This window comes from Eptatretus burgeri, chromosome 1 (genome assembly GCF_056783735.1).
Source record: "Eptatretus burgeri isolate ZD-2024b chromosome 1, Ebu_testis_v1, whole genome shotgun sequence".
NCBI lineage: Eukaryota > Metazoa > Chordata > Myxini > Myxiniformes > Myxinidae > Eptatretus > Eptatretus burgeri.
Window position 1 is genome coordinate 78,531,287 of NC_140961.1, and position 22,099 is coordinate 78,553,385.

Here is a 22,099-nt window from a genome sequence, read left to right on the forward strand (position 1 = left end):
TTTCTCCTGTACAGTTTCTTTGGAGAGTCATTCGATGTTTGGACAGTTTGCTGTTGTTTTCATTTTCAAGCAGGACTTTAAACTCGCCTCATTCAACTGGTTTCTCAGTGTGCTTTCTATGAAATTCATACTTGAAAACACTTGCTCGCACAGGTAAGTTGATCCGAAGATGGACAGAATGCCAAATTCATATCTCTTCATGTTTCTGTAGGTTTCCGGGAAAGAATTCCAAACTTCAAACACAATTTAGTCTTGTTTTTTTTAAGATCATGCATTTCAGTCTATCTGTGTTGAAGTGCGGAGTAGATCTGTGCCTTTCTAGATTTTCGAGTTTCATCACTAAGCCTCTGAATTTAGAACTCCACATGTCCTTGTCCTGCAAATTGACCAGTTAAAGTTCTAGTTCTGATCGGTCTACTCCTGTAAATGTTGAAAAGTTGAGTGCAGAAGTGTCTGCTTCAAGAGGTTACAACACAAATGATAAAGTTGCCTTTTCTTTTCTGAATTCCTGCAATTGCAATGCGAAGGCTTCTTGCATTCCCAGCATCACATTTTTTAGGTTCTCCGTGTCAAGCTCATAGTTTGTCTCCTGTTTGAATTGTTTCAGTGATGAGCAATGAGCCAGAAAACCTATCTCCATGTCTCTCACAAACAATGCTAGTTTTTGCTCAAATTATAGCACCTCTTCTAAAAGCAAGTGAGCTTTGTTTCCCTTTCCTTGCAGCTTTGTGTTAAGGCCATTTAAAAGTGAGATGATGTCTACCATGAAGTGAAATCTCTGCAGCCACTGAGGATCTGTAAGTTATGCATATTCACAGCACTTTTCCTGCATAAACAGTTCACTTCTTTCAGACAGGCTGCAAAACACACAAGCACTCTTCCCTTGGAAAGCCATTGTACCTTGTGCAGAAGAAGGTCCGAATATTGACAGTTGACCTCTTCAACAAGTTCACAGAACTACCGGTGGTTCAACCCTTTTGCCATTATTTTGTTGACGATTTGTATAACCAGGGTCATCACTTCTGTGATCTCTGGGGGAAAGCTTTAGTGCTTCTTGATGACTACGACTCACAACTCAACGGACGCATCCGAGATCGAGTTCACAATGTCGCGCCATGAGTCTTTGTCCATCATCAGTGTCTGCAAGTCCGCTATGTCATGCTGGATATCCCTTGCTATGCAGTCGATGTAGTCCAGCTTGTTGATGAATGATGCAGTGAAACTATAGCAAATTACGATCCAGTGTTTTTTGCAACAAAGTAACAAACTCCTTGTGTGCCCCTTTCATATTCGGTGCCCCATCGGTCGCGACTGAGATGATATGGCCGGTGCTGATTTATTTCGTCTTTAGGCAGTCAACAATAGTTGCCAAAATATCTTCACCCCTTGTTTGGCCTTTGAGGGGCAGCAATTCAATCAGCTCCTCTTGGGGTCCTTCGGAATTCACGTACCTGCCGAGAAGAGCAACCTGTGCATTGTCATCAACATAAAATGACTCATTACAAGCGATAGAGAAGCCCGGAGCTGAATTAATGTCCTTAATCTGCTGACTGGTGATGTCTGTTGCCATTTTTACTGGTCTGTCCCTCACCGTCTTTGCAGACAATGTCATGTCTCTAATTTTTTGAACAATTTTGTTTTTGTTTTTGAAATCACCGTACAGCTGCTCCGATACTTTGATAAAGCACTCTTTTATATATTCACCATCTGTGAACGGCTTTCCTCGTTTCACAATCTCGAGTTGCCACATAACTTGCGGTAGTTGTGCTACTCGGTGATTTCATCCATTTAGTGAATGTGTTCTTGCTCTGGTCTGCTTTGTACGTCAGCTCCTCTATGGCTCTCTTTCTGGCATCTCCAATTGGATACTTTTCGGCAAACATTGTGTGTTTTTTGTTTTTTTGGAAAATGCCTCTTGCGATTGGATTTTTTTTGTTGTTGGCGAATTTCTCATGGTAAATGAGACATAAAGGGAGCCCAGCTGAACTTGATATGGACGCGAAGGATTCAGTCCATTCATTTTGAAATTCTCTGTTTTCCTCTTCCATTTTCCTCTTCTTTGAAGCCATTTCACAGTTGACCTTCACCGTACCACCGATGAATGTTGCAAACTTGTTTCCTGTTAAATAGTTAAGACTCAAAACGCTGATGCAGTATCAGTATTCATCAATACAGTTCAGATATGGAACAATACACACAGACAGACACACACAGTTTCTTGGACGTGACAATCTCATTCCAAATCCCTCTTGAACATCCCCCAGAACTCGCAAGTGAAGCCTCCACGCCAAAATCCTTGGATTGTTGTGCCAGAGGCAGTCGATGATATGACAACCAATCCTTCCTATCGGCACAATTGCAGCAACAAAATAATGAGCAAAAATTCACCATTTTAACAAATGTAAATACAATGATGTAGTGCACGTGTGGTTTTGTTTTATTTGTTGGTTCCTCCAAGATGGCGGACAGCAAACGTGATGACGTCACACGCACGTGCACCCTCCATTGAAGGGGGAGTTATCAAAACAACATCTCGTTTGTTATTTACATACAAGTCGTTCATGACGAGATTTTCGCTTACCCGTCCAGTGAGGATCAGAGCGTCGCTAACTTTTTAGAAGGGGGGTTCGAATGGTAAATTGAGACTGCGAAACAGGTTGAAGCAATAATATCGCCGACAAGATGGCGGAAATAACCGCGTAATGGAGAGCAGCCAGGCTGTGCGTGGAGCACAACGTGTACGTCTTGCTCGCAGAATTTGACGGTAGTCGGATGTATGTTTCTGTTTATCACTCCGCCAACGTCCTCAAGTATTATTTTATCCTTTCACGACACTCACAAAGATGTTTCATAAAATATATTTGTAATGAGAAAAAGGGGGATTTCATCGATCGGGCTTGGGAGCCACACTCCAGTCCTCAAAGAGCCTCAAGTTGCCGCCCCCCTGGTCTCGGGGTTGCAACAATGTGGGGAATTATTTAAGAAATTATTTAAGAAAAGAAAACCATTATTTAAGAAAGGATCCAGAGAAGAATTGGTAAACTTTAGACCTGTTAGTTTAACTTCAGTTGTGAGGAAGGTGTTGGAGATATTAATTAAGGACCGGATGAGGAACTATTTAGATAAATACTAACTAATTAAGGGAAGTCAGCATGGATTTACCAAAGGTAGTTACTGTCTAACAAATCTTTTCGAGTTTTATGAAGCAGTGCAGTCTGATTGGGAGGATGAGGGAAAGGCAGTGGACATATAGTATTGTTACGAATCTGGAAGCCATCTGCACACAGAGTCCCCGTAGTTTAGTTATTTCGATAAGTATGTGTTTATAGTTAGAATCCTTCCTTCTGTCTAATGGGAATTACATGTGTGCGCTACGAGTTATTTTTAAGCTTGGTTTTACCTCATCAACAACAACAACAACAACTACTACTACATCCACTACAACAACGCCACCGTTCCGCACTCGACCGGTCGCCATAACCCACGTGTTTTCGGCTGAAGGCGTGGGTGGAGCCTCCATCGCCTCAGATCGAGGCTCTGTCCCAAGGAAGGGGCATGGACCGTTTCCTCCAGCGAATGAGCGAAAGGCGAGCATGACACGCACGCCCCAGCCAATCAGGAGGTGACCACGAGTCATCCGAAAACCCCTCGTCCAATCAGGAGGGGAGTGGGAGGAGAAGAGACCCCTCCCACCTCAGAAGAGTCGAGCGGTTGTTTGGACCTCCACAAGCTGTTAGTGCCACTTCCTTCCTCCACAATAATGCTGCTGCTGCTGCTGCTGCTGATGCTGTTGCTGTTGCTGTTGCTGTTGCTGCCTTCTTTCGTCCTTCACAAGAACCCTTTGACTTGGTCCTCCCGACACAAGAACCCTTTGACTTGGTCCTCCCTCTACAATTTCCCTTCCTTCCGTCGGGTAGTGTCGGCTTTGCAACTATCATCTTGCATCATGTCTGCATACGTAATAAAAATGATGACGTCACAAGTCACATGGTTTGGCGGCGGCCGCCATCTTGGATGGATGGAAGGAAAAGACCAAGAACCAAGAACAAGAAAAGACCAAGTTCCGTCGGCCCCGGAGAACTATGTTGAAGAAACTCCTCATCTCCTCGTTGACTGGAGCCGTGAGGCAGTTGAGGGGAAAGGAGCCGTCGAAAGGCTCCTGATTCTGTAGACAAAACTTGTGCATCATCACCACAGCCCGCATGAACGTAAGTGCGTCCTTTTGACCAATCTGAGACCTATATGTCTTGGCCAGCTCATCAACCACCTTCAGTTTGTGAGATATGTAAATATCCTTCCTGTCTTCATTCCCCTTGGAAAACTCAGCCCATTCAGGTCGGAGGTCGAGAAGGTGATCCTTGTATCAAGTTGAGTTTGGCTCTTTTTTTGTCTCGGCATGGGCAACCTTGATCACTCATAAGCTTTTGATACATCTCATGTAGCTCTGAGGGCTTAAATACGCTGGTGTCCAAATGTCCGATCAGGGCTACAATTTGAGCGCAGATGATGGGATCGAAGGGCGGAGGTGGGGGACCCACCAATTCTAGTCGCTCGGCAGTGCGAGCGGAGTCTCGCAAACGTACATAACACTGATGGTGATAATAGTCATCAGCCGCATGTGCATCAGACGCTACGGCAACCAGTCTGCCAAGTAAATGAAAGTTTTTGTTCATCTTCACCCAACTCTTTAGAATTTAGATTGTCATCTACGACATCGGTTACTACCTTGTGGAGGTCCTCCCCCTCACAGATTACACAACACTTGACATTGGCTGGAGGCTGAAATTACCCAGATGACCTGATTTTTTGGGGACTATTCTGAGAGCCGGATTCTTTGTCGAGCTTCTCTCTCGCCCGTTTGACACGAGAACTACTACCATAACTCCTGCAAGTTTTGTGATACCTAGCCTTATGCGATTCAAGAGTTGCTGCAATACCTGAGCCGTCATTCAACTGACTAATTGTGACATTGATACCACAAGGAAGATTATTGGCATTGATAGCATTGAAGTCTTTGAGATCTCTCTCAAGTGATACAAGTCCCTCCTCCTTAGGAGTTTGCAAGGCTTCTCCAGTTTTGTCTGATTGACAAAGACAACAGAGTCCCCAATTCATAATTTCGGTAGAGGACATAGTTCGACACTCATATTATGTCGGCTCGTCGTCGCGATGAACTTTCATCTCGTCATCACGGCGACACGATAGCAGGCTGAGTCGCAGGTTCCGGATCCACTCCTGAACACGCAAGAACAGGGATAGGATAGTCTCGTGAGATAGGGTAGACATCACAGCTCCGAATGGCATCATGCACCACCGCCGCTGCTGGACACGTCGAAGCTCACAGACTTGGTATTATCTTAAAAATGAAACAAAAAGTTTATGACATTACGAGTCAAAATTAAAAACATTCAAGTCTTATTTTCTAAATGATTAACAGGTTCTTTTGATTGATAACCCACGTAGGCCATAGAGGCCGTAGGCAGGCCATTTTTGAAATGACGCCCCAAAACGCCGGGTTTGTCCCCAAAATGACCTTAAGGGTGACCTTAAGTGGTGATCTTTGTACTGTACTGAATTGGGAGATGCTTAGCAGGCAGACACGAAGCGGAGGAACAGTCGAGCCGGGCTGTGTTGCACGAGTGCGAGCGCGGGCGTACTGTGCCCGCGGCTCCCCTTTATTCCGTACGCGGTACACTCACGAGCCGGCCGACTCCAGCATTACTACGACGCCTCAGACGGCGTGCACACCTCATATCCCTTGCCGACCCCCACGGCCACCTCCCATCATCACGCCCACCATGCAACATCACCATGCCCTTCCCCATAGGCCCGCAGACTCCACCACAATCTTGACCTCAAATCGTTGAAATAAAATTAGAATCGGATTCCACGACCCCGAAAACCCCGAAAATGTGGTATTATTCATGATTATAGCCCTTTTGTTTGTTAAAACTACGATTGACCTCTAACCTGGATGGCGGCCATAATTAGATTTTGCCAATATGGCGGCCCGTTTTGGCGCCCGTCCAAAATCGAAAAAGTATGGCATGGGCGACATATGGGCCAAATCTGGTGCTTTTGGAAGAATCTGAACCAAACAGTCCCGATAATGCTCTAACATCCCTGACTATTTCATGTTTTTCTCTGCAACCGTTTGTTGGATTGAGACGAAATTTTCACCATAGCTGCGACTACTCATGTTGAATGTTTTAATGACAACTGTGACGTCAGAGGTCAAGTGGTGTGGCAGCCATGTTTGAAAAACGGAAAAACGTTGGACCTCTGTATCTCTGAAACCGCACCAAGGGAAAAATGGACACTGCCACAGCAAGTACTCCTCATGGGAATGTGTGATTTCAAAAAAATGACATCATTGGTGCCTTCATTATGACATCATAATTGCATATGTAGAACGCTACATCTGAGTAGTATGAAAAATTTTGAGGGTCACTTAGTGATAAAATGGTAAGGGGGTTGACTCAGCCTGTCATCCTTCCGAGGTCGGCGAAATGAGTACCAGTATACTGGGCCGGTGTATACCCCGGTTAAAATAGGTGTACCATATCCCTGTGTCCGAAGAGGCGACCAGGGTTGCGTCAGGAAGGGAATCCGGCGTAAAACATGTGCCAAATCACGATGCGGATCATACGGATGATCCGCTGTGGCGACCCCAAACAGGAGCAGCCGAAAGAAGAAGAAGAAGACTTAGTGATAAAATGGTATTCAGAAAAAAAAAAATTGATGATGTAATCGGTCACATGATTCGGCAGCAATATTGTTTTCTTTAAAACAACCTAAAATCTTCTCTGAAGTGGCTGAACAGATCGAGGCGAAACTTTACACATCTGACCGCCTATCCAGGGGAACAAAAGGTTCACACATTTGACATCATAGGTCACATGGTTTGGCAGCCATGTTGGATTTACCCTAAAACCTAGAAAAATCTTCTCCAGAACGGCTGGACAGATTGAGGGGAAGCTTCACACAAATGTTCCCCAAGCCTTGGGTGTCCAAGTTTGTTACGGAATAATTGATGTCACATGGTTTGACAGCCATATTGGATTGAAGAAAAAAATTAATGTTTTCTCTGGAACTGCTTAATCAATGGACGTGAAACTTCACAATTATGATCTATTGGTGAGAGGGAATGCAAATTTTAAAATTCAAATTTAATTTTTTTGATCTGGATTCTTTCTTATTTTTATTTTTTGAATAAGGTTCATTTGGCTGTGCCTGAATGGGTTTCAGGGTAGAGAAGTAGTAGCTGAAATGTGAATCCTATCCAAGTTCCTCCTGATGACTTCATCTTTGCTTTTTGCATTTCTTTCTGATGACTCCAATGCAGGACTGTATCTATTTAGTCTTCCACTTGATTTGAATTGAATTAATTTTAATTCCATTCTAAATTTAATTGAATAATAATAAAAAAATGTCATGGGTAAGGGTCAGGTGTCCAATCAAAGCAGGGTTGCATTAAAGTGGGACGTCTTGGTACCCGGTCAGCAGTTATAAAGTGGCAGTTTTAATTATGTCTGTTATTAATTCCATAACACACCAGGACACAAACACCACACAAAGCAAGTTCTGGCGAGGGTCTGCAATCTCTGATTGCTCTTTTTCTTGTTACCTCCATCACCGAAGGTGAAGGAGGTTATGTTTTTCACCCACTTTCTGTCTGTTTTTCTGTGTACAGGATATCTCAAAATGTTGTGGACGGATCCGGATGAAATTTTGTGGACCGGTTCAGTGTTCGACAAGGATGAACTGATTAGATTTTGTTGAAGATCCGGATCCGGATCCGACTACTAGAATTTTTAAAGTAATTCTTCACCATTGAGAGATCGGGCCAAAAAAAAAAATATATATATATATATAGAACAATATCTCAAAAAGTTGTGGACGGATTCTGATGAAACTTGGTGGACATGTTGGGTGTGTGATGAGGAGGAATTGATATCAATTTTGCTGAAGATCCAGATCTGAATCCGGATCTGATAATTTTTTTAAATGATTCTTCACCATTGAAAGATAGAGCAAAACTGATATATATCAGGATATCTCAAAAAGTTGTGGATGGATTCGGATGAAACTTAGTGGACAGGTTGGGTGTTTGACCACGACGAATTGATTCGATTTTGGTGAAGATCTGAATCCAGATCCGACTACTAGAAAATTTAAAGTGATTCTTCACCAGTGAAAGATTGGGCTGAAAAACGATACATCGCACGATATATCAAAAATGTATTGGGCCAGATATGCTATGGTGGATCAGGAATTATGGGACGGAGGTATGCGTTCTACCGAGTGCCCTTCTCGTTGCTTTTGTTATTAGATCCGGGCTTGGAAAAAGGCCACAATGAGCTATCTATCTATACACCTTTACACTGCATTTATCCACGACAGAAACCCCCTAGGGAGGGGGACAAATCAAGTCGCCACAACCTCTGTTGTATGCCTGGTGTTGGCTTAATGGCTTGAGTGGTGGACTTGGGATCCTCGGGTCCTGAGTTCAGATCCTGTTTGGATGTTGAATTAATACCAAGTGGGGTTGACTCAGCCTGTCATTCTTCTGAAGTGGGCAAATTGAGTACCAGCTTGCTGGTGTCCTTTGTCGGAGTGGTGACCTGTCCAGGATTGTGCCCAATCACCCAGGAGACTGCTTTGTCAGCACCAATGCTCTGCACAGAGTATGGTCCCAATGGATGGATGGACCCTCCGTCCTGTGACCCTTTGTCCCCCATCAAGTTGTATTGAGGTGAGTTAAGTAACGACCTAATGTATCACGGTCAGACACCAAATTGCGTATAATAATGACTATTTATTTAATCTGGTGTTGGTGTGGCACACGCATGATGGACCGAATGGCCTCCTCATGCGTCAAATTTCCTTGTTATTCCCTGTTATATTGCAGCTTTGCTCACTTTCATACAGGAGGAGAGGGGATGTCATTAATCGATCATTACAGGGTACAAGTTTCTGAATGGACTCGTAAAACTGGACCCAGATCACTTAGGGTTGTGGCGTACAAGGACAACATGGGGGCATTCCTTGATATTAATCAATGACAGATGCCACCTTGACTTATGGAATAACTTCTTCAGTGACCCGGTAGTATCAGACCGGAAGAACCTACATCAGGAAGTCGGACAAGCAACTACAGGACATTCCTTCAAAACAAAAGCAGATGCGCACTGCTGAGGGTAGGGGACGTTTTGAAGCTCTCTCGCATGCCAACGTTATAGTGAAGAGATACTATCGTGGGCTGGGGTTCAGTGGTGATAAACGACCATCAGGGGGAGCAGGAGGGTTGTCTCCACTGAACACCCTGGAATTTAGGTCGTGACTCTCGGATAAGTCCGAACCGTCACGGGTCCCTTAGCGGACCCTGGTCGCCAATATTTCGATGGCGTGGGGTAGGGTTAATTTCCTAATATCAATATACCTAAATACCCACGTCGTCAAATTACCGGGGAAGTCACACCCTCGACAGACTCTGTCGAACCGGGTCGCTCTAGCGACCTCGGTCCGGTGTAACCGAGCGGAATTACCAGAGTCTGTCGGTCCAAACGGCAACTTACGGCACACGGCCTCCCTAATGCTCAATACACACCGTGCTTGGTCAATGGAAGAAACGACAGGCAACAAACTGGAACATTTAACAGATATTTATTTACAATAGGGAGGGAGACAGAACAGAGTTTTCCGAATAAAAGAAATGCAATTTACAATGAAAAGAAAACACTTAAACAATTCTACCTAACAGACTGGTGGCGCCACACACACACACACACACACACACACACACACACACACACACACACACACACACACACACACACACACACACACACACACACACACACACACACACACACACACACACACACACACGCACACACAATGGACCCCGTGGGTCTTTATTCAGCCCAGAGGGAGGGCGAACTGGGGGAACAGAGCCTGGCTGGGTACCTTCCCGCCTCGAGCGGTCACACCGAACTCCAACCACCACGATGGGACTCGAGCCCACGTTCCGAAATCCACGGGCCCACGACCCTGGCTACTCGACCACCACCACCACGATGAGCCACCGCAAAGGACCGCAGACCACAACTGAGACCACGCCACCACGAGGAGCCACCACAAAGCAATAGGCCACGAAGACTGCAGTACTCTGGTCCTGACCACTCTACTCTCCCCTCTCCTCTGGCCACTCGCCTCCTGATTGGACGAGGGGTTGTCGGGCGACCAGTGGCCTCCCCTCATTGGTCGGGCCGAACACTCCATCTGGCTAAGGCGGAGCTGGCCTGAGGTGATGAGCTTCCTGATTGGACGAGGGGTGGAGTCGGAGCTGAGGCGATGAGCGAAGAACAAAGGAGATTTGTTGGCGATGTAAAAAAAAAACCTTACTATAAAAGAAACCTGCAGCGCACACATGCAATTCCTGTTAGACATAGGAGGCGGGGTCCTAACTATAAACACATACTTATCAGGATAACTGAGCAATGGGGACTGCTGTCTGTTTGTGTGCAAAAGGCTTCCAGATCCGTAACAATACTACGGTACACACCAAGCATCTACAGGATTAACCTTTTCCTCGTACTTTGCTGATGATGAAATGGTTCCACAAGTTGCCCGTGGTGAGCGCAAGGAAACAAATGGCTGAATAGAACGTCAAAGCAGTTGCAGGAGGAAAGTAAGTGAATAGCAGCCTTGTCAGTGTAATGATCAGAGTGTCTTTTCTGAGTCTCGAACTCAGGTCGACTCATCTATCTATAATTCCAACAATCTCTGTGTGTCTGTCTGCGACCGCCGTTTCTCGACAACCGCCGGTCCGATCTAATTGAAACTTGCCAGGTATATTGCTGGGGACCTGAGTACGTGCCTTTTCAAAGGTTTGATATTAATCGGACAAGTGGTTCCCAAGTTATGGCCATTTATTTGCGAAACCAATGACAGGACACGGTGCTATGACGTCACAATTCTTCTTCTTCGTTTGATATGACGTCACAATTGACGCTGGGGACCTGAGTAGAGTTTGTGCCTTTTCAAGGTTTGACATCGTTCTTCTTCATCCGTTTCAGCTGTTTCCCAAGTTATGGCCATTTATTTACCAAACCAATGACAGGACACGGTGCTATGACGTCACAATTCTTCTTCTTCGTTTGATATGACGTCACAATTGACGCTGGGGACCTGAGTAGAGTTTGTGCCTTTTTAAGGTTTGACATCGTTCTTCTTCATCCGTTTCAGCTGTTTCCCAAGTTATGGCCATTTATTTACCAAACCAATGACAGGACACGGTGCTATGACGTCACAATTCTTCTTCGTTTGATATGACGTCACAATTGACGCTGGGGACCTGAGTAGAGTTTGTGCCTTTTCAAGGTTTGACATCGTTCTTCTTCATCCGTTTCAGCTGTTTCCCAAGTTATGGCCATTTATTTGCGAAACCAATGACAGGACACGGTGCTATGACATCACAATTCTTCTTCTTCGTTTGATATGACGTCACAATTGACGCTGGGGACCTGAGTAGAGTTTGTGCCTTTTCAAGGTTTGACATCGTTCTTCTTCATCCGTTTCAGCTGTTTCCCAAGTTATGGCCATTTATTTACCAAACCAATGACAGGACACGGTGCTATGACGTCACAATTCTTCTTCTTCGTTTGATATGACGTCACAATTGACGCTGGGGACCTGAGTAGAGTTTGTGCCTTTTTAAGGTTTGACATCGTTCTTCTTCATCCGTTTCAGCTGTTTCCCAAGTTATGGCCATTTATTTACCAAACCAATGACAGGACACGGTACTATGACGTCACAATTGCACACGGTTTGAAAGTTTTTTTTTGCACGTACGGCCACGCACGCACGGACGGGCACGCACTAGTATTACCAAAGACTTTAAAACTAGTATATGCTGCTTCCTTGCTCGACGCTGAGCATTAAAAACGATAGAGTACGGACAAACAACCATAGGTTAGTAATAACAGATACAAGCTTTGATAGGTCAGATGGCCTCCTCAAGCGTCGAAGTTCCCTGTGGAGGGAGGGAACTCGTTATTTTATTTTAAGCGCGAAAGAACGAAAAAAATGTCTGAGCGGTGCAGTATTCGCTGATATGAAGAAGTGATTCATCATCACAATTAAAGTGGGCGGGGCATTCAGGGAAAAGGCGTGTCGTCAGCGAATCATGCAAAAGGAAGAAGAAGAAGAATTAAAAAAAAAAAAAAGAAGAGAAGAGAACAGAACGGCGCGAGAGAAGGAATTAATTTTAGGATTGAATAAGGAATGGAATTGGGATTGAATGAGGAATGGAATTTTCTCTCCACGGAAGGAGTCAGGATGGTGCTGCGCAAAGCATCATGGGATGCTGGGTTCTGCCAGTTGGTGTTGGCATGAAGTCCGTGCGGTCCCAGGTGAGAGATTGACGAGCGCGCTTGAAGGAACGGGTTGTCGGACTCTGCGCTTCAGATACACGGCGAGCAAGCGATGGTTTAGAAGTTTGTTTTTGTGGCCCTGCCGTCCGTCAGGCCGCTCTTTTTTACTCCTTTGCGGACGATGCATGATCGGCGGAGGAGGTTTGGAGTTGGTTAAATAGTTCTCTCAGTTTATCGTCTTCACGCGAATGCTTCGGCTGTACTGGACACGGCAAAATGACGTTGAAGTCGCCCGGCTTGAGTTTGCTTGCACCCGGTGAACGTCATCACGTTGGGGATCTGCTGATTTGATGTGTGACTGCGACTCGGTAGTTTGAAGCTCGGGTCGTTTTCCGCTCGTTCGTCCCGATGTTGCGTGATCCGGTGGTCGTGCTGTGTCGTGCATGGTCGTGCATGGTCGTGCGTGGTCGTTGTCCCAAGTCATTGATCCCATGGTTTCCGTTTTCTCTCTCCTTTCTCTGAGAGGAAGTACTTTAATTCCTCGTGTCCCCTTCATTTATGTTGCTGTCATGAATAAAACGTACATTGATGATCTGTGGCAGTTGGTTTTGGCGACGCAGAGTGTGGTGCTTAAATGTCGATTGTATATGAATCTGCTGAAGGTCACACGTACACACACACACACACACACACGTACACACACGTACACACACACACGTACACACACACACACGTACACACACACACACGTACACACACACACACGTACACACACACACACGTACACACACACACACGTACACACACACACACACGTACACACACACACGTACACACACACACACCGTGTACACACACACACGTGTACACACGTACACACGCACACACGTACACACACACACACGTACACACACACACACGTACACACACACACACGTACACACACACGTACACACACACGTACACACACACACACAGCACACGCGTACACACACACGTACACACGTACACACACACGTACACACACACGTACACACACACGTACACACGTACACACACACACGTGCACACACACACGTACACGCACACGCACACGTACACACACACGCACACGCACACGTACACACACACACACGTGCACACGTACACACACACGCACACGTACACACACACAAACACGTACACACACACACGTACACACACACACGTGTACACACACACACGTACACACACGTAGTATACACGTACACACATTGTATACACACATAGTATACATGTACATATGCACACACACACGGTATACACATAAACACACACAGTATACGTATGCTTATAGGTATACACATATACACATAGTATACACACACACGTACACACACACACACGTACACACACACACACGCACACACACGTACACACACACACGTGCACACACACACGTACACACACACACCAGCGCACGCACACACGTACACACACACGCGCACACGTACACACACGTACACGTACACACACACACACGTACACACACACACGTACACACACACACGCATATACACACACACACACACACACACACACGTGCACACACACGTAGTATACACACACACACACGTGCACACACACACACGTACACACACGTAGTATACACGTACACACACGTACACACATTGTATACACACGTAGTATACATATACATATGCACATACACACGTAGTATGCACACGGTATACATGCACACACACGGTATACACATAAACACACACAGTATACGTATGCTTATATGCACACACAGAATAGGTATACACATATACACATAGTATACACACATGTACATGCACACACAGTATACATATACACACAGTATACGTACGCTTGTATACACACATATATATATATATATATATATATATATATATATATGTATATATATATATATACACACACATGTATGCACACACATTATAGGTATACACGTATGCACATATACACATAGTATATGTATACACACATCACATACACACAGTATACATATACACATACACACATAGTATACACATTACACACACAAGCCGGTAAGGTGATCAGGGATCCGCTAGGATCGAAGTGCTGGATACGATGCTTTTCATTCTGACCGATCCACCGCCGAAGATTCATTGCCAAGACGTATTGGTTCACATTACAATTGTTCCTCTGCCTGGCAAGATTTTTCCTATTGCGTATTTTGCCAACTGGTACTCCTCAGAGTGTAGATGGAGGAAAGTGTAAATGACAAAAAATGTTCATTGTTTTGGCACCGATCGGTGGTTTTGGTTGTAAAATTCTCAGCATTTTTTGTCGTATTCTACACGTGTTTTGTCTTCATAACGGTGTGAACAATTCTTGGAGTTCTATTACATATATTTCCAGAAGCACAGCAAAGCAAAGGTTTCAGAATACTGTGAAAATCATCTTCTTTCGTTGTGAAATATTTCGGAAATCGAATATAAGCCTTGCTCTGATTGGACGCGAGCGGCCACATGCACAGTGCGCACTCGCCTGTGAGGAGCCGCGCTATGTCAGTTACCGTTTGGGTTCTTAAAACACGGTTTTTTGGCCACTGCATAGCAACGGGTGGTTGCTCAGCAACGAAACTCAAACGTGCACACTCCCAACCCATATGGCACCTGTTCGCCAAGTTTCATCGAAATCGGTTTGCTGGTTTGTGCTGTGGAGCCTTGCGTTGCAGACACACACACACACACACACACACACACACACACACACACACACACACACACACACACACACACACACACACACACACACACACACACACACACACACACACACACACATACACACACGGAAAACCCGACAATAACGGATATGTAGCGAATCCCAATAGTATACACATACACATACACATACACACACTTTCACATAGTACATGTATACACATATACACACATAGTATACATATACATTTATACACACACGCACACCAGTGATGTAGGACACGACTCTTGAGGACTCTGACTCGGAATGTCAAGGACTCGGACTCTGCCTGATTCCGGCTTGAGTCCGACAAAGTTTAGTGTGCAGTAAAACTTCACCATTCACTCATTTGTTTACATCTGTATACCTATTCAGCATTTGCAGACTTGCAGTGTACAGTGCTTCGCATATCCACGAGTTTTTAGTCTTATTTTTTACTTTTTTCATTCCCCCCCCCCTCCCCCAGCCATCCCTCACTCAAGGGTTCAAAATTTGTTTTGCACTCTTCTTTTTATCTTGGTTGTGCTGCACGTGGAATACAAAAATAAGTTACTCCATTGCATGAAGGGGACTATGCGAAGTAAAAAAAGATGTTTAACGATCCTTTATGACATAAAATAAAGGAAACTAGAAGGGTACAGCGCATACGGTACGGTGCATACCTCTGCCAGACTGATTAGTTTATGTTTTGTATCCCACTGATATGCCGGATCTGGATTCGGACCGAACTAAAATCTAATTGGCTTGTTCTTGTCACCAAACCAACTCATCCACCAAGTTTCGACCGAGTCCGTCCATAACTTTTTGACATGTCGTACTATATATCGTTTCAGCCCAATCACTCAATGGTGAAGAATCACTTCAAAAATTCGAGGATCCAGATTCGTATCTTCACCAAAATCGAATCGATTCTTCCTTGCTGCATACCCGACCTGCCCACCAAGTTTCGTACGAGTCCGTCCACAACTTTTTGAGATATTTTGTTCAAAAACAAAGAGACAGGGGTGAAAACATAACCCCCTTCCACCTTCGGTGGTAGAGGTAATAAAACCAGAGAGTTTGTGTCAAAGCCACCCAATGCTCGCCTGTTTATACATTTATCGTTTTTAAAAGACTAGTCTAATAATATTTTTTATAAAGCATTGCAGTGAAGTCTGATCCAAATAATTTTAAAGCAATATATGTATTTGTATATTGTAATCAGTAAAAAAATAGTGTGGTAGATAAAAACATTCTAAAGGAAATAACTTGCACCAAAAACTTTAACATTTTCACGCTCACGCCGGGGGTATCGCTATAGCTCCCTGTTCTTCGAACAGGCGAGCTAAAAAGTGAAAAGGCCATTTGAACCATCCTTTCCATGTCGTACTCTAACCTTTTAACATGATGCAGAATACTAAGTTAGCAAGAGATGTGAAAATAACTTGCAAATGCATTTTCGAAATAACCTGCAATCTCATTACATCATTTTAAATATAAATTTGAGTTTTTCTGTAATGCTGGAATCTCGATTTCTACCGCAGCAAAAGTCCGTGCAAGGTTTGCTGCATATTTTTTAGGTATTTGATGCTGCATGTTTTTGAGTTAGTTCGGGTTAGGGTTACGTTTTACTTCTTAAGACTACATCACAAAGTTGTTTTAAAAGCTCCATTGTATGTTATACCGTGATCATTGCTGTTACTATACAAGTGTGCATCTTTTCCCCAATTTTTTTCAAAAAGTTTCAACAATCATCCTGTCCCTCGGTTTATTTTGTTCCACTACCCAAGGGTTAACTCCAGCACAAATTTAAACAGAATTGAAGCAAATTTAGGGGGACCACCAAAGCTTTGAAATTTTGGAAAATTTGAAGATGAATTAAAAACAAACAAACAAATGAAGCAAACCATTGCCTAACCATTTAAATTTTTTTATTAACAATACATTTCAGCTCTAACGTACATCCATCAGGACGCTATGAGCTCAGTTCTCGAAGTTATTTGCATTCATTCACTTATTCTGAGATTTTTCTCTTGCGGTGATTCGTTATCTCTTTCCTGCTTCTTTCCACGACCTGCAAGATGTTCTGATGATGTTCTTCAGTACGCGCAGCTTGTAGAAAGTCTGCACCCATTTTCATTCTGCTTTCAGCCCCATCATTTATGACATTTCTAGAGGAAACACTTCAAAGAAGCACAATACGAGTCCGTCTCAGCCCAGTTCTCAACTTCTTCAACTAGAAAGTCATGCTCCAGTTTTAGGTTGTGGAATGTGAACCAAGAGCTAACAAGGTTGGCAAGTGATGTTCTATTGCTGATTTCTGCAGGAAATGGTTTTCCATAACTTCTGCAAAATTACTGTCGTTACTGTGACTACCCCAATTTTGCTGAAGAGTGCAAGGTGACCATTTCACCAGTTAGGTACCAAAGGTGTCTCTTCGGTGCTGTGATGGTGCTCCGTGACATAGCAAGAATGATGACATCATAGGCAAGTAGGATCTTGCACAGTATTAAGTCGTTCCAGGGAGTGTCCACAGCCTTTGGGCATTTGAACCACCACTGATTATATTCACCAATGTGACAAAATTCACAAAATCTCAAATCTTGCGCCAACCTGGTCAATGGTTTAATCATCAAAATGCGGTTTAAATTTGGAGCTTGGAATAATGGAAATTTCAAACCCATGGTGGTCTCCCTAAACATTATCCAAATCATCTCAAACTTCACAGGAATGATTTTTATTCGTAATGGAATGTTTGTAGGGTAGTTACAGAGTGTTTTCAAACGAAGGGGGAAAATAATGTGCACCCCACTATATATTATATAATTACCATACTGAAATAAGGTTCACACATGCGCATGCTTGTGTGCATCTTGCATGTGGAAGTTCAAGAGCTGTGATTGCCTATGATTTATAAGGGGCTGTTCAAACATTACTCGATGCTAAATTTTTTTTTTGATTTTTTTTTTTCATCCCCCCCCCGATTTTTGCTAAAATCTGACATCCTCTTACCCCCTCCCCCCGTATCGCTTCGTAACACCAGACCAAGCACCCCGTAAGATATTACGTAAAAACTGACAGACCAACATAGTCATTATTGATAGATAGACGTCATATAATTTCCCTGAAAAGAGTAGTTCGTAGTTAGAACTTACAACCCATCCCATACTGAAGTGAACATGCACCCAATCGATAATAATGAGGGGAAAAAAAGAAATCCCCAGTGTGCTGATTATGTCAGTCCAGCATATGCGTGTTGATCGGCAGAGTTTTTCTGCATTGCTTTGAGTTGTCAGCTGTGGAGATCAAGTAATGTCTGCAACTTTGCGTGTTATTTTGTTTGGTTTGTGAAGTACTGTGTGCTCCTGTTTGAAGTGCTTCAGTGGAGAGCGTGTTTTCAAGGGGAGGCCTGATTATGCACTCGTGTCAAGCAAGGCTGGGAGCAGACACCCTGTGCAAACTCATCTTTCTGAAATGCAATGAAGCTGTGTTTGGTAGCAACCGGTCACCCCGAGCTATGCTTCATTGAAATTGTACATGTATGCATGTGTATATATATATATATATATATATATATATATATATATATATATATATATATGTATATGTGTGTATGTATATACAGTCATGCGCCACTTAACGACGGGGATACGTTCTGAGAAATGCGTCGTTAAGCGATGTCGTCATTGTGCGAACATCATAGAGTGTACTTACACAAACCTAGATGGTATAACCTACTACACACCTCGGCGAAATGGTATAGCCTATTGCTCCTCGGCTACAAACCTGTACAGCATGTTACTGTTCTGAATACTGTTGGCAATTGTAACACACATCCAAGACCGACGGAAGACGCGTTAGTTTTACCTTTGTGCTGTTCATGACGGCCATGTGTGTTGTTAGCGGCTGCTTACAATCTTCTCTCACATCGATTATAGAAAGGTGAATAAATAGCGTTTGGATTTTATAAATAATAATTGCATCGATGTTATAATTTACAAATGAAGAAACGAGCACTTGTCAGTTGTGTGATATATTTTCGAAACGGTGCGAATGTTTTAGCAACATAAAAAGCTTTATTAAAAATCAATTTGTGTTTTAATTTTGACAAACAATGATTTCTTCACGGAATTTTTTAACTCAAAGGTAATTTACTTGCTAGAAGGTAAACATGCAAAAAACGGGTCAAATAGGGTGAAAATAGGGGTGTTTTAGGATGTGAGGTCAACATTGGGTCAGGTTGAACGCTGATTTTCTCGAATCCCGATTGAACGCAACCCCACTTTTTCACGATGACATTTTATGGACCTCAACGATCCCGTTATAACAGGGACAGACTAGTTGTTTATTATCATTATCAAGTATTATGTACTGCACATAATTGTATGTGCTATACTGTACTTCTATATGACTGGAAGTGCTACGACATCACTTGGCGATAGGAATTTTTCAGCTCCATTATAATGTTATGGGACCACCGTCGTATATGCGATCCGTCGTTGACCGAAACGTCGTAATGCGGCGCATGACTATATATATATATATATATATATATATATATATATATATATATATATATATGTATTGGGTGGTCGCTACAGTACCCTTATTTGCACTTTTTCAGTCTGTCTGTATGTTTGTTTGTTTGTTTGTTTGTATGTCTGTATGTAATGGACAGCTCTGGAGGCCAGAGGAGTCAACCGATTTTGATGAAACTTGACAGGTAGGTTCATACCAGGATCTAGTTGTATGCTTTTGAGTACCGTTGCTATGGACACCACCATTGCCTAGCAACGGGACTTTGAAATTTTTGAAAAATCCTTAAAAAAAAAAAATTGAAAATAAAAAAATCGGCTTCCAGGCTTTTATGCGCACTATAATCAACCTCTTTGTCAAAAAATTTCAGCCCGATCCGTCAAAAACTATGACTAGTATGCAATTATGTAGCGACCAGCCATGTCACCTACCGGCTTGTTTGTATGTAATGGACAGCTCTGGAAGCCAGAGGAGTCAACAGATTTTGATGAATCCTGACAGGTTGGTTCATACCAGGATCTAGTTGTATGCTTTTGAGCATCGTTGCTATGGACGCTACCGTTGCCTCGCAACGGGACTTTGAAATTTTTGAATAATCCTTAAAAAAAAAAAAAAAATTGAAAATAAAAAAATCGGCTTCCACACTTTTATGCGCACTATAATCAACCTCTTTGTCAAAAATTTTCAGCCTGATCCGTCAAAAACTGTATGACTAGTATGCAATTATGTCGCGACCACCCATGTTGCCTACCGGCTTGTTGGGTGGTCACTTGAGTACCCTTATTTTCACTTTTTCCGTCTGTCTGGATGTTTGTTTGTATGTCTATGTCTGTAATGGACAGCTCTGGAGGCCAGAGGAGTCGACCGATTTTGATGAATCCTGACAGGTGGTTCATACCAGGATCGAGTTCTATGCTTTTGAGTACCGTTACTATGGACACCACCGTTGCCGAGCAATGGGACTTTGAAATTCTTGAAAAATCCCCAAAAAAAAAAAAAATTCAAAAATAAAAAATCCGCTTCCGCGCTTTTATGCGTACTATAATCATCCTTTGTCAAAAATTTTCAGCCCGATCCGTCAAAAACTGTATGACTGGTATGCAATTATGTAGCGACCACCCATGTCGCCTACCGGCTAGTATGTAGATATATATATATATATATATATATATATATATATATATATATATATATATATATATATATATGTATATGTATATATAATGTTACAGATTCTCGCCCGCCCGCGTGCGAACGACTGCGTTTAACCAATAGCGGCCGCTTCGCCCACCGAATGGACAATCTAGTCGCGGCTTTCGGATCAACGCCGAAAACCAGCCACGGGTGTGTTTCTAACCACACCACAACGTTGTCCGTACTCTACCCGCGCTACAGGGTCCGATCGCCAAATTTTCGATTTACCTAATTAATCGCGCGGGTAGATTACCGAGAGATTGTACCTCAACGAGGCCCGCTTGGAAACGAGCCGCTTAAGCAGCTCGCTCCGTTTTGGGATAACCGAGCGGGGTGTTATCGCGAGCCCCGTTGGACCCGATCACTTTATCGGCTATTTAACAACCAACTATATTCTGAATGCAATGTGGCAGTTCAATTCGGGAAAAGACGCAACGAACGGGGTACATTTAAACAAGCACATTTATTTCACACACAACACATATGCAGTCATTTATCAATCAATGCACGTATGCAATCATGTATGCACTCAATGCAAAACACGCATGCAGTTATGTAAAGCAAATACGGGAAGGGACAAAACACTAGCAAGACAAGAACTACGACCGTCTATTATGTACAGTCACTTATCGACAGTTCTACTTAAGGACATGGCACCACATGTTCATACAAAGAAACAAAGGAAAAACCCCAGGACAGATAAGGGGTAGATGGGACCTCTTGGGGTCTTTATAATATGGAGCCGTGTAGACCACAAAGGCTCCGCGAGACCGGGCTGGCTACCTTGTCCCTCGTGGTTATTCTCCAGGACGATCCTCGATGTCCCCTCTCCGGTGATCCACGGTACGGCAGGCCGCGCGCCTTGGCTCCGCTGCGCTCTCTCCAGTCCCCTACCTCGGCTCCACACACTGCCCACAACTCCGACACGACACTCTTTCCCCTTTTCTCCACACACACAACCTCCAGCGCCGACTCTCGACTCCTCTCGGCAGACCCAACTCGAGAACCCAGAGACGACAACTCAACTCTTCAGCGCGCCCTTTTTATCTCCACGGTGCCTCGCCCCTCCCTTCGCGGTGCGCGGGGGAAGAATTCGAGAAGTTTGTTGCTGTTGCCCCCAAGGGGAGGTGTCGCCGGGGGCATTTTCTACCAAAAATGAGGCCCCTCCTTTACATCACCTTTGAACCCTGGCTCGATCCGCCCCTCCCCCCTTCCGGCGCGTGGGAAAGAAAGGAAAGGGGGAGGGGAAATCCCAG

At 43.8% G+C, this 22,099-nt stretch overlaps 1 protein-coding gene across 6 annotated transcripts in view; it reads left to right on the top strand.

The window, feature by feature from the left end:
• Positions 1-12,261: 12,261 nt before the first annotated feature.
• The window catches only part of NCOA1 (nuclear receptor coactivator 1), a 148,098-nt gene continuing 138,260 nt past the window's right edge, over positions 12,262-22,099 (top strand). For 3 of the 6 annotated variants that reach the window (XM_085889684.1, XM_085889709.1, XM_085889702.1), the window contains exon 1: positions 12,264-12,416. The gene's annotated coding sequence lies outside the window, so the exon portion shown is untranslated. The other 3 variants (XR_015060395.1, XM_085889677.1, XM_085889691.1) reach the window with 3 other exon arrangements.